Source organism: Podarcis melisellensis (genome assembly GCF_964234715.1).
Source record: "Podarcis melisellensis genome assembly, chromosome: 9".
Classification (NCBI taxonomy): Eukaryota; Metazoa; Chordata; class Lepidosauria; order Squamata; family Lacertidae; genus Podarcis; species Podarcis melisellensis.
In genome coordinates, this window is record NC_138541.1 from 8399492 (window position 1) to 8417100 (window position 17609).

At 45.0% G+C, this 17609-nt stretch overlaps 1 long non-coding RNA gene across 1 annotated transcript in view; it reads right to left on the bottom strand.

The window, feature by feature from the left end:
- Positions 1 to 3792: 3792 nt before the first annotated feature.
- Positions 3793 to 17609, bottom strand: part of LOC309377824 — a 48109-nt gene continuing 34292 nt past the window's right edge. The window contains exons 2-3 of the long non-coding RNA XR_014171695.1: positions 4317 to 4480; positions 3793 to 4116 (exon numbers count right to left, since the gene is read on the bottom strand). This is a non-coding gene — a long non-coding RNA (uncharacterized lncRNA). The remainder of the gene's footprint in view (positions 4117 to 4316; positions 4481 to 17609) is intronic.

The following is a 17609-nucleotide window of genomic DNA, read 5'->3' on the forward strand; positions in this document are numbered from 1 at the left end:
GGGCAGGGGCTTGAATCTGAAGGGCCTGCACCTGTGCCGGATCCTCAGGAGCAGACACCAGATGTATCCACTCTGGCTCTGGAGGTGATTGAGGACCCATTGCCTGCCAGTGCGCCTCTCCCAGCCCTGTCAGGGGAAGGTGAAGCTGCCCCTGGGTCCAGCAACCCTCCAGCCTTTCCTGAGCTGCAGAGGCTCAGGGCAGAGAGACAGAGGGAACTGGTTTCTCCCAGGAGGAGTGCTCGCCTTAAGGCCAGGAGAGGTGAGTCACCTGTGGGCCAGGACCGCCCCTGGCCTCAGAGGAGATAAAGGCCAGTCAGTCCAGTCCCAGGTTGAGGGAGCAAAGTCGTTGGAAACCTTTTTCTGCCAGCACCCAAACCTGTTCTTCCGGAGTTCCCGACCAAGCCTGGCTTCTCGCTTCGGACGCCGCTTCGCCCTTTGTGGACAGTCTCCAGACCCTTGACCCAGGACCGGACTCTGACCATGCCTCACGGTAACCTCCCCCCCCCCCCCCCGGGACCAGCACAACAACACTGAGACTAAGGAGGAAACTGATGGGAAGACCCACCCCTGGAACACTTATAAGGAAGGAGAAAGGAAGAGAGGGGCTGAATGAGTTCAGTGGGGCAGTGCCCCATTCACCTTAGTGGATCAGCCTCCAATGCATTTACGATTTATTTATTTTTTTGTAAGGTGGGGTGTTGCTTCCTCCACATCTAACTTTTTGCATGTAACCCAAAACATTAGTCATTCCTTTTCAGTGAAAAGTGTTTTCTCTTGAAACTCTACCTTGTATAATTATCTGACTTAGTAAGCGCAGAGAAAGCCATGGGTGGTGGGGATGGAAGATTCACAATTTATTCTACCATTCCTCCTTTCCCTGGTGTTGTAGAGTTCTTTGCCTTGATCCAGAATTACACTCCAGGCTAAAAAGCCAGCCAGATTCTGCTCATTAGCACCATTCATCTCTTTAGGTGGCAGGCATGGGGAGAGAAAGGCTAGGCTAGGACCCCTCCTGATTCCATTATCAAGGATTGGTGCTATTGAGGAAACTCTCTCTGGGGCTGTGAATTGAAGGCTAATGTCCCCCAGAAAGGCCCAAATCAACCTAAATAAAGATATAAATTTGTGTACCAAATCACTTATTCCACCCTTCATTTCTCCAGCCATGTTGTAAAGGGGGGGGGGGTTTCAACATGAATAATATATCCCTACTGTGCAATTTGTTATTATTACTTTTATTCAATACCTGCCCTTCACCAGCAGATAGGTCACAGGGCAATTTACAACATCAAAAGCCATTTAAAACAACTTAAAATCACAAAAATAGAGTGGTTCCTAAAAAATATACACCTCACGTGTCAAAGGCCAGGGTAAAAAGGTGGATCTTCCACATTCACCCAAAAAGGTATAGTGAAGTTGCAAAATGTAACCCTGAGGGGAGGGGTTGCAACTTAGGAGCTGCCACAGAGAACCAGATATCCTCTAGATTAGAATATCTGGTTGGCCACTGAGATAACAGGTTGCTGGATTTAATGGGCCATTGGTCTTGTTCAGCACCAAGGAGAGCTCCAAGTTAGCAACTTGCTCCGACTAAGGGTGGATGAGAATTGAAGCCTTTTAAAGCCTCTGCATTCAGTCTATGTCTCCTATGTCCCACATCCTACTGGAGAACTAAAACATCTTTAAAAGCCAACCCTCTAGCCTGAAGACAACACTTATACTGCCCTCCATGGCCTCCTATCCAGCACACTCTTTCCCCTGTTGAACTGGCAAGGAACTGAGGGAGGCATTCAGTTCCTAAGGCTCAGAGGAAGGCACCCAGAAGCATCCTGGCTCCAGTTCCAATGCCCTGGTGTTGTGAGATCTGGTTCAGTGGAATCTTGCCTGCCAGTCTCATCTTCACTAGTTCTGTGATCATCCTCATCAGAGCCAGGAACCCAGTTTGGCTTCTCAGCTGGTGGCATTGCACTATCCAGTTATGGGCGTTGCTGTACTCTAGGATCATGGCATCAGTGATTGACTTTGCAAATCTGCAAACATTAGTCTCTAATACCCCCTTTGGGTTACAGCACTTGAGAGGATAGGTGCTCAATGCAGAGACGAGCTTTTTCACCAGCTCTGTGGAACACCCTCTCTGCTGAAATATGAGAGTTTACATCAGTATTGGCATACTGCTGACTCCTAAACATGCACATGTTTAGGTAAGCATTCCCCTGTATTTGAACTTCTGATTTTCTTGTTCTGTTTGTTTTTCACAATTTCAATTGTCATGCTTTTTAGCTGGCTTTGTATTGAATACTTTGCTTAAGAATGTTTTGATGTCCTAATCGGATTGTTAATTGTGTGTTTAAATTATGTCTGCATTTTATAATTGATTTTTTAATACCTTTAAGCTGCTTGGAAGCCAGCTTGGTGTATAAGCGGTATATAAATTAAATAGCAATACAAGTGAAGAGTTTATTATGCTGCCTGGCAGCTACAAAACATGCTCATCCAGATTCACAGCAAGCTGCTCTGAAGTCTCAAGACATGAATCTTGCAGGAGACTATCTGAAGAAATCTCTGCAAACAAGGAGCCTAGGGATGAAGGCTGAAATGAAACTAATTAAGAAAAAGCAGAGAGTGATTTCAGTTAAAGGATTCCTTCAGGGCTTGGTGTAGAACTCGCTAGCAGTGGACACAGACAATTGGTCTACAGCAGCTTTTTGTGTAAGAAAGCATCACTCAAGAGCACTGGCTTGTTCTGTTCTTTTGTCTGCATCCACCATAATTTATATGGCTGTCAAGGCAAGGAAAAACAGGAAAATAGGAAGCTGCTTTCTATCAAGACAGACCACTGGTCACTCTCAGCTCAGTACTGCCTGCACCAACAGGACATGGTTTTCCCATATTTGAGGCTGGGGATTGAGCATGGGACCTTCTGCCTGCAATGAAGGTGCTCTTCTGCTGAGCTATGGCCTTTCCCCAGAGGAAGAGTCTCTACACTGGGGGATCTTTGCCTCTTCATATCATATAATCACAGAATTATAGAGTTGGGATCCCAAGGGTCATCAAGTCCAAACCCTTGCAATTCAGGAATCTCAGCTAAAACGTCCATGACACATGACCATCCAACCTCCATGGAAGGAGACCGCCACACCGTTGTCAAACAGCTCTTACTGTCAGAATGCTCATCCTGATGTTTAGTCAGAATCTCCTTTCTTGTCACTTGAAGTCATCGGTTTGAGTCCTACCCTCCAGAGCAGGAGAAAACAAGCTTGTTCCCTCTTCCATGTGACAGCCTTTGAGATATTTGAAGATGGCTATCATATCTCTCCTGGGCAAAGGGCTGGGTAACAGGATGCAACCAGAGCTCCACCTAGTATCCTCTTGCGAGGTCTCCAGCACATTGTGAGAAGTATCAGTATCTTCAATATGTGGATGACAAACAGGTCTACACCCTCCATACCATCTGAACCACAAGTAGTCATATCAGCACTGAACTTGCGTCTGGAGGCTGTAATGGGTTGGATGAGGGCCAATAAACTGAATCCAAACAAGTTGGAGTCACTATTGATGGGTGGTAATGTGCTCTGCATAGGGTTGTCCTTGATGGCCCTGCAACAGCAGCAATTGTAGTGTAGGATGCAGCAGCCAGTGGGCTGCTTAAGGCACCTGCCATTTAAGACCTACACTGAGATTTTGTGTTGGCTACCTCTATATTACAGGACTCAATTAAAACATATTAATGTTATGTATAAAGCCCTGGATTACTTTGGTCCCACCCAAGTATTTGATGGAACTCCTCCCCCCCCCCAATACCAGGTCCTGTGATGAGCTTGGTGGTGGCTCTTCATTGTTCCACCAGTGACGGTAGCTCACTGTGTAATGATGCAGGATAGGATCTTCTTTGTAGGCCACTTGATTCAATTTTGTCTTCTTCCAGTGAGCCAATCATTTCTCCTTCTCTTTCAGCTTCCTAGTCACTGACAAATAGGCTTCATAGATGTTCCCCTATAGTTGTATCTGCAATGAGCAGGCAGATGTGATGTGGATGATGTTTAGGGGACAACCTGAGCTCCACTTCAAAAAATGTCACATGGTTGGTCGAGGAAGTGTTTCCGTGCTTCCGTGTTCCTGTGATAGACAGAGAGAGAGAGAGAGAGAGAGAGAGAGAGAGAGAGAGAGAGAGAGAGAGAGAGAGAGAGAGAGAATGAGAGAGAGAGATTTGTCTACATAATCGTAGATCATCTGTGATTCTTGGCATGCAGGTTGGAGTCTCTTCCATGATAATGACTAGAAGAAAATCTGTTGGAAGATTTAATAAGTGCACTCACTTCTATAACAGCTTTTATATACGCTCAAGCTGCTCTGTCCCGACATAGAAATGCAGGGCTCGTTCGGCAGTCTTTGTGCCTCTCTTTTAATGACTTCATTAATCAAATCAGGTAGGGGGAAGGAGGGGCTGGGTGGGTGTTTTCTTTCAAGTCCTTTTCAATAGCTGTGGGATAAGAAGAGAATATCGGTTTAGCTGATCCTTGTAGGAGGCTATTGTGCTGTAGACACAAAGTCGATCAATCAAGCATGAATATTTTCTCCCTCCTCTTTCCCCTCTTATAGTTTTCATAAAATCTTTTTTGTTTAAAGGACTGTATAACACAGTTAACTCCCCCCCCCCTTCGTTAACTGTTTGAACATCCTAAGCTGGTGTATTGATCCATCTTGACCAATGCCATCTACACTTGTGGATAGTGCTTCTCTGGGGTCTCTTCCATCACCCGCTGCCTCTTTTAAGAGAAGGTGCTAGGGATCGAACCTCAAATGTAGTGCTTGGGAAGCAAATACCTTGGCAATGAACTATGGGTCCTCTCCATCTTTTAAAAAAATGTAGAGTTTTAGGAGTTTTTGCAGCTGAGGTATGTTGCCAGAGTGTGCAGTTCTGCACAGATTAGTCAAACATTGGCAGCTGAAATCTATCCAGGTGAAGAGAGCCTACACAAGGTTCTGTGCATGGAGCAGAATAATGAAAGGAAAGGCTTAGGGAGCACAAGAGCTAAAGGTGTTCACCCTCAAATAATCAGTAGTAAAGCTTGCTTCTGATCCAGAAACACACCTGACCCCTGCTAATTGCCACCCCCTGGAATTTAGAAAAATTCCTTGTAATTCTAGATTATTTCTGGACCACCACTACCACCACCACTCTTTACTATTGAGCATAATCTAGAATCCAGCCATTTTGTGAAGAAAATGATGCCCTCCAAGGTGTCCATGCTTTACAGAGGGCTGTGCTTCATTTGAAGGGCACAGTCCTCTGTTTGGAGGGCTGTCCAATCGAAACCAAGATTAAATATTAAGAACCACAGGAAAGGAGAGGTGGGGGGCGGGGGCTTGGAAGTTGCTCATTAGCACTCAACTCCTGGACAGCAGACTGAGCAGCCACACAGTTCACTGTTCTCTACAACAATTATTTTTGTCTATCATCTATCTATCTATCATCTATCATCTATCATCTATCATCTATCATCTATCATCTATATCATCTATCAATCTATCATCTATCTATCATCTATCATCTAAATCAACATGCACAATGATTTGGAAATCCGTACCCTCTTCCTTTGGTGTTGGCATTCCCTCTCACTGATTTGGCAAAGTGTAAATGACCACCCTAATGCCCTCCCATCTTTCATGGGGTGGCCTGGCCAACATAAATGCCAAGCATTGATAAGGACTGATGGCAACATCAGCCTATATTGGCCTGCCAAGTTTCATAGCAGGGCATCAGTACAAGGAAGGGATTTTCAGGCTTGCTTCTATCCATAAAGTCACCTTCTACAGTGGTACCTCGGTTTTCAAACGTAATCCATTCCGGAAGACTGTTCAAGTTCTGTAACTGAAACTCAATAGCCAACAGCTAGGCTTTAGGGTTTTGCACTCAGTGGCAGTCGCATTTCCTGTTTGACTTCTGAGGCATGTTCCAGGTTTACAGCGTTTGAATTCTGAAATGTTCAGAAAGGAGGCATTCAAAAACCAAGGTACCACTGTATCTGTATATTTTCATTGGGGGGCAGAATGTTATACGTCTCTGAGTTACTGTCTCCTCTCCGCTTGGATATGCATTTCAGGTTCCAAGCCACTCTATAAAATGAATATCTGCCTTCCCTCATTCTCTATAATGGGGTAATTAAAAAAACAAAACAAAAATCTGCAACTCCCCCCCCCCCAATCATTTTGGCCAAAGTGCATGAAATTTATCGGCACAGAAGCCCTTCCAGAGTGGATTAAGCGTGCCATTTTTAAATTTTTTATAAGGGAAGGCTTTTGGCGGGGCAAGTAAAGGGATTTCATGTTCCTCCATAATCCTTTATGGAAAGGGAATGTGAGTTTCGTCTCTTTCTTAACTTAAAATAATTAAGAGGTGGCCAAGTGGTGTGAATTCTCATTTGTACATTTAAAAAAGAAAATGTTGCAGCTTCACAGTGGGAGTGTTTGTGTGTTCCACAGTCTTGCAGGCATTCCAGTATGTCTTTACAGGTCTCTGCCAGGCCTTACAACATTCTGAAATGCTCCCTGTGGAGTTCTAAAGAATCATAGTTGGAAGGTACCCCAAGGGCTATCTAGTCCAACCTCCTGCAACGCAGGAATCGCAGCTAAAGAATCCCTGACAGATAGCCACCTGACCTCTGTTTTAAAAGCTCCCATGATGCAGAGTCCACCACTTTCCAAGCTAGACCTTTCCAATGTCAAACAGCTCTTACTGCCAGGAGGTTCTTCCTAATGTGTAGTCAGAATCTCCTTTCTTGTAATTTGAATCCACTGCTTCAGGTCCTACCCTCTGAAGCAGCAGAAAACAAACTTTCTCCATCATCCATGTGACAGCCCTGGGTTGGTCTGTTTTTTGTTGTTAACAGCAGAGCAACATCAGATTAAATCATTTGGGGGGTTTTTTAAACTTAACTTAAGCTCTTAACTTTTTTTTCAAAGAAACTCCTCCGCTGCTGTGCTATAATGAAAACAATCCAGAGCTCTTCAGTTTTCTACAGCGACAACTTTGACTCTTTCAAGTATATATACAGGGAGATGGAGAAGGAGAAAGAGAGAGGTGCCAGGGCGATGTTTTCTAGTCTAGCCTCCTCCCTGGTGTATGAGTGTCACAGCCGAACGATGCTAACAGCACTGAGTAGGTGTAGACAAACAGAAAAGTGTTCAGACGTCTTTTGCGTGGGATTCACTGACAATTAGCCAAGGTTAACAGCAGAACGTTTATTTGTCTGAGGAACAATTCAATCACATGCACACAAAACTGAAATCTGAGGCAAATATCATGAGTGCTTGTCATCTCCTGACCTCATTCCCATCCTGCTAATTTCTTCTGCCTTCCACCTTCTTCCAACTAGATTTCTAGGCATAACTTTGTGGTGTGTGGGGTGTGTATGTATGTTCAAGTTTCCATAGAGGAATGTTCAGGCATACAGTCCTTGCAGAAGTGGCACTGTGGAGGAACAGTTTTGCTGTGGGTTGTAGCCAACGAGAATGTTAGAGAACAAGAGAGAGCTCTGGTCAAATAAGGAAGCAACAAAGAGATCTGTCACACCAGATAATAAAGTATGTTGGCACCAATAAGCTAGAACAGGAATAACCTATTCCCTCTAGTGTGGTTCCCTCTAGATGTTTTGTCTCATCTGCCTCACACGCATGGCCAGGGGTGATGGGAGTTGTAGTCTGACAACACCTTGAGAGCACCTCATTGGGTATCTTGAGCTACAACATGCTACTCTCCACAAATTTTCCATTTCCAATCACAAGAATATAAGAAGAGATATTGCTTCTGCTACTACACCTCTCAGAACAAGCAACAGGAAAACAATCCATGTTAGCATTCAAAGTGCAGACTTAACCTAGGGATCAAGGGATGCTCTTAATTGGTACATCTTAATTGGTGCAGCTGGTATAGCTTTCTGATCTGAAGTAAACCGAGTGTACAGGAATATGCTTCTGACATTCACATTGATCAGAGGCCGGAATCGTTGCATTTTTTTAAGCTGTTTGTCACCTCTGAAGACACGAAGGTTCCTCTAACATCTCCCTATCTCCCCACTCTTTATGTAATTCCTTCTTCATAGGGCATCATTCAAAAAAGGTAGTGGAGGTGGGCATTCTGCTTTGGTTCAAGTCTTATGCTATTATTTCTTGTGAGCAGTAAAAATTCTGGCAAACTCACAGGTTCTAAACATTAAATGATGATGGTGATGCATCATCTATAAAGTAACAACCGTCTAGTATTTGCTGTACTGTGGTACCTCGGGTTACATACGCTTCAGGTTACATACGCTTCAGGTTACAGACTCCGTTAACCCAGAAATAGTGCTTCAGGTTAAGAACTTTGCTTCAGGAGGAGAACAGAAATCATGCGGTGGCAGCGCAGCAGCACCAGAGGCCCCATTAGCTAAAGGTTAAGAATAGTTTCAGGTTAAGAATGGACCTCCAGAATGAATTAAGTACTTAACCTGAGGTACCACTGTACTGTGATAAGCTATTAAGCCTGACATCGTATACATGTAAAAGCTCCTTCAGTGGAGGTTTTTAAGAAGAAGATGCATGGCCATGGATGCCTTGGTTGAAATTCCTGAATTACAGGGGGTTGAACTCAGAGTCCCTCAGGGCTATTCAACCTCGCCTCGGCTTAAAAACCTCCAAGAAAGGACAGTCCACTGTTAAACAGCTCTTACTGTCAGAATGTTCATCCTGATGTTTAGTCAGAATCTCCTCTCTTGTCACTTGAAGCCATGGGTTCGAGTCCTACCCACAAGAGCAGGAGAAAACAAGCTTGCTCCATCTTCCATTTGGCCCTTGAGATATTTGAAGATGGTTATCATATCTCCCCTGGGTATAGGGCTGGGTAACAGGATGCAACCAGAACTCTACCTAGTATCCTCTTGCGAGGTCTCCAGCTCATTGTGAGAGGTACCCATATTTTCAATATGTGGATGACACACAGGACTACGCCCTCCATACCATCTGAATCACAAGTAGCCATTTCAGCGCTGAACTTGCGTCTGGAGGCTGTAATGGGTTGGATGTGGGCCAATAAACTGAATCCAAAGAGGTTGGAGGTATTATTGATGGGTAGTAATGTGCTCTGCATAGGGCTGTTCTTGTTGGCCCTGCTACAGCAAGAGGCTGCTTGAGGCACCTGCCATTTAAGACCTATATTGAGATTTTGTGTTGGCTGCCTCTATATTACAGGGCTCAATTAAAACATATTAATGTTAGGTATAAAGCCTTGAATGACTTTGGACCCACCCAAGTGCTTGTTGGAACTCCTCTCCCCACCCCATATCAGGCTCTATGATGAGCTTGGAGATGGCTTTCATTGTTCCACCAGTGATGGCAGCTCACCATGTAATGATGCAGGATAGGATCTTCTTTGTAGGCCACTTGCTTCAGTTTTGTCTTCATCTGAGAGCCGGTGTGGTATAGTGGTTAAGGACGGTAGACTCGTAATCTGGGGAACCGGGTTCGCGTCTCCGCTCCTCCACGTGCAGCTGCTGGGTGACCTTGGGCTAGTCACACTTCTTTGAAGTCTCTCAGCCCCACTCACCTCACAGAGTGTTTGTTGTGGGGGAGGAAGGGAAAGGAGAATGTTAGCCACTTTGAGACTCCTTCGGGTAGTGATAAAGCGGGATATCAAATCCAAACTCCTCCTCCATCTAGTGAACCAATCACTTCTCCTTATCTTTAAGCTTCCTAGTCTTCAACAAATAGGCTTCATAGATGTTCCCCTACAGTTGTATCTGCAATGATCAGCAGATGTGATGTGCATGATATTTAGGGGACAAGAACAATCTAGAGGACCACACACAGATGTGGCTGACCAGGGGGCATGGGGCTGCTATACTGTGATCCCAGCAGGTGGGTCGCTGTTTAGTTCCAGGGAGGTCAGCACAATGCAAATACAAGAACACCGGAATTTCTCTGCTGATTTGTTTGCATCAAGCCAACCTCTCTATCACCTCTTGAAGTAGAAAATCTGCAAAACCCTTTATTTCTGAGTCCAGCTTCAGGTATCTTGACTATCGTCTTTCAAAGCAAAGACTCTATTCTGAACTTAAAAATGGAAAGCGTAATGCTAGTGGACAACAAAAGAGGCTTAAAGACTCCCTCAAGGCAAATCTTAAAAATTGTAGTATAAACACAAACAACTGGGAAACGCTGGCTTGAGAGCACTCCAACTGGAGAACAGCCTTTACCAAAGGTGTCATGGGCTTTGAAAACCCTCAAACTCAGAATGAAAGGGAGAAACATGTTAAGAGGAAGGCACGCTTGGCAAACCCTCACCGTGATCAACTCCCACCTGGAAACCTATGTCTCTACTGTGAAAGAACGTGTGGATCCAGAATTGGCCTCCACAGTCACTTACGGACTCACTGTTAAGACCGTGTTCATGGAAGACAATCTTACTTGGCTACGAGGAATCACCAAAGAAGAAGAAGAAGTAGGAGCCTTAATGCTGATTGGCAGAGTGAAAAACAATTCCAGATAAGTTGCAAGGAGGGCCCTGCACTTAATGCAAAGAACTTGGATTCAATAAGTATTTTCAATGACTGGAGTGGCAGAAGGTTGAGAACAAACAGCTAATAACAGATTTTACTGTTGTTATTCCGTCTCTCACAGCTACAATAAACCTACCACTAAAATTATGGACTGGTCATTTCTTCGTCAGAGGACAAACGGGCAAATTTAGCAGGGGATCAAATACTTTCCTCCCTCACTGTATATATATTTGTGTGTATACATATATATGTATGTATGTATAGCTAAAATATATAATATATAGTTAATATATTGCCTGTATAGGGATTGTGCTATCTCACAGACTCTTTTGGACTCTATCCAGTAATACATTGCTGAATAAAGTCTAACTAATTGGAAATCTGGTTTGAACCTCCATATTGAACCCACAAAGGCAATTTTCTTCCCCACTCACCCTTTTTCTTCCGGGCAAACATCAGCGCCCCACCTGTCAGCAAGCCAATGTAGCAACTTTGCCCCACTCATCAAGTTGCTTTGGGCCATGGGTTCCCCATCTCTGCAGCACATGATGGGCAAAACGGCAATGAGAGGGACACAAATGCATGCTTCTCCGGCACAAACCTGCAGCCCCGACCCGGAAAGTCTATAAACCAAGGCCAGAGGAAGAGAACAAAAGAGTTAATGAATCATTTCTGTTGCCTGACTTTGCTGTAATGTGTGGACGTCTTAATGACAAGATGGCTGTACAAAGAACATAATCCCTTCCCACTGAAGCTCTCGAAAGAATGTTGCATACTCAGAGAAGAACAAAAGCCACAGAGGTTGAGGCACCGAGGCGTGAGGTTATCGTTGCCATGCTTGTAACTTTGTGCTGTCAGGAGCTCCTTTGTGTTCCTCTATCGTGTGTCTTTGGGGAGCAAGGGTATATTAAGTTGTGCAGCAGACTTGTGGCACATGCTGCTACAAGTGTAATAATAATCGTAATTGCTAGATGATCTGGCAGATGGTTCTTCACACAAGCTTCCAGAATCTCTTTTTCATCTTAACGGGCAATGGTTACCTTTATTTATTAACATGTGAAAAGAGAGAGAAAACAAAGGAGGGGGTAAGTGCAATGTTTATTGCTTACTTGTCTTTCTGGATCATGTAAAACAGGAGTGGTGAACATTTGGACCATTTCAAGGTCTCCCATGGAACCCTGCCTCCTCCCTCTTTCCCCTTCTCCCTACACTGCAATGACTAATCCTTCCATTTTTTTGAAGAACCCATCTTATTTCTATGATTACAAGTTGTTTTAGACTGTTTCCAACATTGTGCTTTACTTGTCCCCCACCCCAAGTCTAATTGCTGAAAGGAGGATTATGGGGAGTTGGGCACAGCAGGGAAGGAAAAGGTTAATACTCCCTGCATGCTACTCTGTAAAGAAGTAGAGGCAGGGGATTAGAGCAAAGGGTGAAGGAAGGTGTTGGGCGCAGAGCTCTGTCCTTGCTTGTTTGCCCTGCTTTTCATCTGACATAGTTGTGCTGGTCCCGTGGGTTACCCGAGAGGCGAGGTCCAAGTCCGGTCCGTGGTCAGAGGTGCAATGTGGAGGCAGTCCGTAGCAGCTGAAGCTGGGTGCAGGGGAGGGAGCCGGGTGAAGTCAGGAACAGGCAAGCAAGCAAGCAGGGAGCCAGGGCGGGTCAGGAGCTCTGGCAGAAAAGCAGGATAGGGTTCAGGCAGGAACTAGCAACCAACAATGTTGCTCCCGCAACTTGGGACAAGGTATGGCCGGCTTTAATCTGCCCCGAGGCCTGGAGGCGAGCACTCCTCCTGCGGGAACTTAGTTCCCTCCGCCTCTCTGCCCTGAGCCTCTGCAGCTCAGGAGAGGCTGGAGGGTTACTGGACCCGAAAGCAACCTCAGCTTTCTCTGACCCAGCTCATGCCCCAGCCCTGGCTCAGCTGGTTCTGGAGGCGGGGATCCTGTGCAGACTGGGATCCCTCAGGTTCAGCATCCAAGTCTGAATCCCAGGCCATCACAATAGTGGTCGCAAGTGATTGCCAGGCCTGCCTACCTATCAGACTTGGTTCACAGCAGAGTGAGATAGGTATCTGGGGTACAGGCTGTACACCCCTTGCTGTACAGTTTGGGATTTTGCCCATGCAAAAATTGTCTTCCTGGCTCTGGTCTTTGGCTCCCAGCTCCATCTTGACAACTGCCAATGGGTGAACCCATGACAATGGGATAGCTAAGAAAATGGACAGCTCTTGTCCCATTTAACTTGGGGGTCTCTCTCTCTCTCTCTCTCTCATATCTATCTAGGATTCTTACTCACCCCTTTCAGCTGCATAAGTGAATGGTTGCAATCTGTTAAAGATGATCACTATATCCTACTGCATGTCTGAACATCATGGCTCAGGGTGTGGTCATATTCATTCAGTATATAATGATAATATAACTGCCAGCATGTAACTAACAGGTCTCAATGGAGGCCACCCTATAGGTCCCCTCTGCTATTATCATTGACCTTATTGGTTGTTCCACTACCCTCCAAACCTTGGTAGGATGGGGGTGGGTAACCCGGGAGAAGGAATTCTCTGTGGCAGACCCTAAGTTTTGAAACTCCCTCCCCATATCTAGCAACCTCATTATACAGCTGTCAGGGAATACTGAAGACACACCTTTTGACACCTGATATGTTTCTTTTTTAATAACCCATCTTATTTCTATGATTGAAAGTTGTTTTAGACTGTTTGCAACATTGTACTTTACTTGAGGTAACCTGCACTGGGACCTTAGGGTGAAGGGCAGATATAATAATAATAATAATAATAATAATAATAATAATAATAATAATAATAGGTTCCAGCTGCTCTGCTTTGCCAGCACACTGTGTTCTCTCTCCCAGCCATACTGACATATCACATCCCTCATAGAGTCTGGACTTTAGTCCAATAATTCTGTGGCTGTATGCCATTACTGTTGCTATCAAAGGGTTAAAAGAGTAGCAGAAACGCTCTAATCACTGAGCAGCTGGAGGTCATTAGGCTTCCAGGAACATGAGTCTGTATAAATAGTCCCCCTGCTTGTTTGTTCTCCCCCTTCTCCCTTTTGGGTGTGTGTTTTGCTGAGATGTGTGATTCGTCGCCAGGATTGTTTTTTGGTGTTTTGTAAATAAACCTTATTTTTGATTTACAAACCGCATGCTCCAGGACTCCTTTTGGGAAGATGCTGCCTCTCCTGCCCTTCTTAGCTGCTGCGCGAAATCCTCTGCCGTGGTGAGACTTTTAAAGAAGGAAGTGCACTGGGCATTTACATTAAACTAATTAAAGTTTAATGGGACAGGTTATGGGTGTTTGTACGTCAAGAAGGAGATAAGGAGAGCAGTTCAGAGTGATTTATGCAAGGACTGGAGTGAAGACAGAAGCGGTTGCCGACAACGAAAGCCTCCAAAGCAGCTTGAGTCCTGCAACGTGCCTAGAAAAGTTTTAAAGAGGCACTGCGCAGTTTGTACTCGCTGGAAGACGTCTGATTCCTCAAGGAGCCACCTCAGCAGCTGGGAGACGGTCTACAGGTGTGTGAGTATCGTTCCTAAGCCCCAGGGAGGATGGCAGAGTCCCAGGAAAGTTTTACTGTCCCGTTTACGCGACTCAATGGGAAAAATTGGCAAGATTGGAAGGCTAGAGTAAGGGTTTGGTTGCAAGCAAAAGAGTTGTGGAGCTGTACTGAAGCACCGCCTTTACAGGCAGCTGCAGACGCGTCTGCAGAAGCCAAAGCAGCAGCAGCAGCTTCACAGAAACGCGACAGGAAAGCCCAAGGTCTACTAGTTTTGGCAGTGGGACCAGAGCAAATGCCTTATGTTTCTGAGTTAAAGAACACGCATGAGGTCTGGACGGTTCTGCAGCGGTTAAATTCCAGAAACACTGCGGGGGCCAAGATCCATGCTACAAGATGTTTGTTTGATTTACGTCTCCAACCGGGAGCGTGTGTGAAAGAACATATTGCCAAAATGGTGTCTGCCTTTAATCAACTAAGACAGCTGGGCATTCCTTTCTCTATGGAGCAGCAGTCATACATATTGTTGTCTTCTCTTGATAAAAGCTATGAGACTCTAGCTCTAACTTTGGAAGCTATGCCTTCAACTGAATTAACCCTTGAATACATTTCTTCTCGGCTTGCGGATGAACAGGATAAAAGGCAAAGAGAAAGAGGTTTGTCTTTAAAGGGGAGTTATGCTGTGCCTAAGAGTGTTGATGCGGAGTTTGAGCACACAGTAAATGCTTTTGCAGCTAGACACTGTTTTCGCTGTGGTTCCCCTTCCCACCTAATCAGGAATTGCACACGTGAACCTGGTCAAGACAGCAACAAGGCCGTTACCCCTAGTTACCAGACAAGGAGTTCCAGGGGACGTCGAAGAAGAGGAGGAGGTCGTGGCTACTCCCACAGCACACAGCACATGGCTTCAGCAATGGCGTTGATGCAAGGGCGTGGCCAAGGCAGCAATCTACGCTGGTTGATCGACAGTGGTGCATCTCACCACCTGGTGGCGCCATCTAGTGTCCGTTTGCAGAATTGCAGACATTTGCAAACCCCTAAAGTTGTGACAATGGCAGATTCAACTAAACGTTCCTTAGAGACTGTAGGCACAGTGTTCTTGAATTGTTTGCAAACAGAAATTGATGCCTACGTGCTAAAGGGACTGAAGGGGTGTATTTTGTCTGTGTCAGAACTTGATAGAAATGGGTTTAAAACTGTGTTTGAAAATGGGGTTTGCACTATTTCAAAGAATAACGTATCTCTTTTGCAGGTGGAATGCAGAAATGGGTTATATTATTTTGAGACAAGTCCAGATGAAGTTGAACAGGTTCATGCTGGTTGTGTGAACACGCCTACCCATAATTCTTGTGTTCATTTATGGCACCGCCGTTTAGGGCATATTAATTTTCAGTATGTTAAAAGGCAACCTGAATTATCAGAAGGGTGCAAATTGAACAAATGTACTAAGTATTTGGATTGTACTGCATGCAAAAGTGCGAAGGTTCATAGATGCAGCTATCCCAGTTCAGATAGGAAATCTGACAAAGTATTCCAACTTGTGCATATGGACCTATGTGGCCCAATGCCTGTTGCTAGCATGGGAGGTTCGAAGTATGCACTGTGTCTCTCGGATGACAAAACAAAGGTTACATGGTTTTTTCCTCTCAAAACAAAAGCAGATACTGCAGAAACAGTTAAAAATTGGGTTCATGCAGTAGAACTTGAATTCGGTACTAGAGTACTTGCTTTTCAGACAGACAGAGGGTCAGAATTTACCGGGTCTGTGTTGCAGAATTTCTTTAAGAAAAAGGGAATTAAGCATCGTCTGTCTACACCTTATTCCCCCCAAGAAGGAGGCGTGGCCGAACGTAAAAATAGGGTTCTGCAAGAGTTGGCAAACTATGTTGTTTGATGCTAAACTTCCTCAGAGTTACTGGGCGGAAGCCTGGCAGGCGGCTACTCATATTCTGAACCGAGTATATAATTCGGTAATTGATACTACGCCTTATTTTGCTTTATATGGGAAGAAGCCCAAAGTTAATTACTTTCGGGTGTTTGGATCTCAAGCCTATGTACTTATCCCAAAAGCGTTAAGGAAAAAGGGAAGTCCAAGGGCTAGGAAACTCATCTTTTGCGGGTACGAACCACATGCCAAATCTTGGAGGTTTGTGGACCCAGGTGGGGATACTACAAGAGTGGTCCTCAGTAGGAGCGCTGATTTTTGTGAGCAGTCCGGATGGACTCACTTACACGCTAACCCTGACATTTTGAGAGATGATTTAGGCATTCATGCTGAGAAAGAAAGTCCAGAGAGTGATGAACCAGAAAGGGATGGTGCACACGGTTCAGATGCAGATTCTGATCACGCACGAGGTTCTTCTCCTAAGGTAGAAAAGCCAGAATCTAGGAGTGCTCCAACTTCGCCAGTCAGTAGGCCTAGCAGACAGCAAAAGCAAAGCAGGTCACCTGCAACACCAAGCCCAAGGGAGGTATCTAAACGGAGGTCTTTATCCCTAGGGGCGCGTCCAGACATAAAGTCTGAGACAGATTCTGACAGCCAACGGTCAGAGGGGGCACAAGAGGAGCAATTGCGCAGGTCAAAACGCGCCACGAAGGGCAAGCCGCCAGAGCGGTTTAAGGTGACAAGTGTATACGTAAATATGGCACAGTGTGAGCCAGAAAGCTATATGGAAGTACAACAGCTTCCAAGCTCAGAAGCCGTAAAGTGGCAGGAAGCAATGGAAAAAGAGATGGCTTCAATGAAGTCTCTCGGTGTGTTTACAAGTACAGAGCTTCCGAAAGGGCAACAAGCTGTAGGTTGTCGATGGGTATATCGTTTAAAGCCCACAACTACTGAAGAGTTGCAATATAAAGCCCGGCTAGTTGCAAAAGGGTTTTCGCAGCGCAAAGGTGTTCACTATTCTCAAATCTATGCCCCTACTTCAAGATCGGAGTCATTAAGAATGCTTCTAGCCTCTTCAGCTAAGAAGGGAAATAAGCTGTTTCATTTTGATGTCAATGTGGCTTATTTAAATGCAGACTTACAGGAGGAAGTCTATATGACACCACCACCAGGTTTTGAAGGAGACAAGCCAAACCAGGTCTGGCGCCTACACAAATCCATTTATGGGTTGAAACAGTCCGCCCGTAATTGGAATTCCTGCTTAAACGATGCTCTAGAGAGCATGGGGTTCAGAAAGAGCGCAGCAGATGCGTGTCTTTATCTAAAAGGCTCGGGATGTGAACAAGAAGCAGTTTTGATATTTGTTGACGATTTATTATACAGTGGAAAGGATGATAAACTTGCACAACAATTTGCCACAAAGCTTGGAGAAAAGTTTCAGATAAAATCACTAGGCAATGTATCTGTTTATCTAGGAGTTAAAATTCAGCAAGATGAAAATGGTAACTATTGGCTTAGCCAAGAAGCTAAAATCCAGCAGTTGCTGGAAAGGTTTAAAATGAACAACTGTGCTGGTGTTAAAACCCCAATGGAGTTAAGTTACACAAAGGATGCTCAAACTGAGCAAAAGGCAGAGTTCTGTAATCCCGGGGTTTACCAGTCAGCGATAGGCAGTCTACT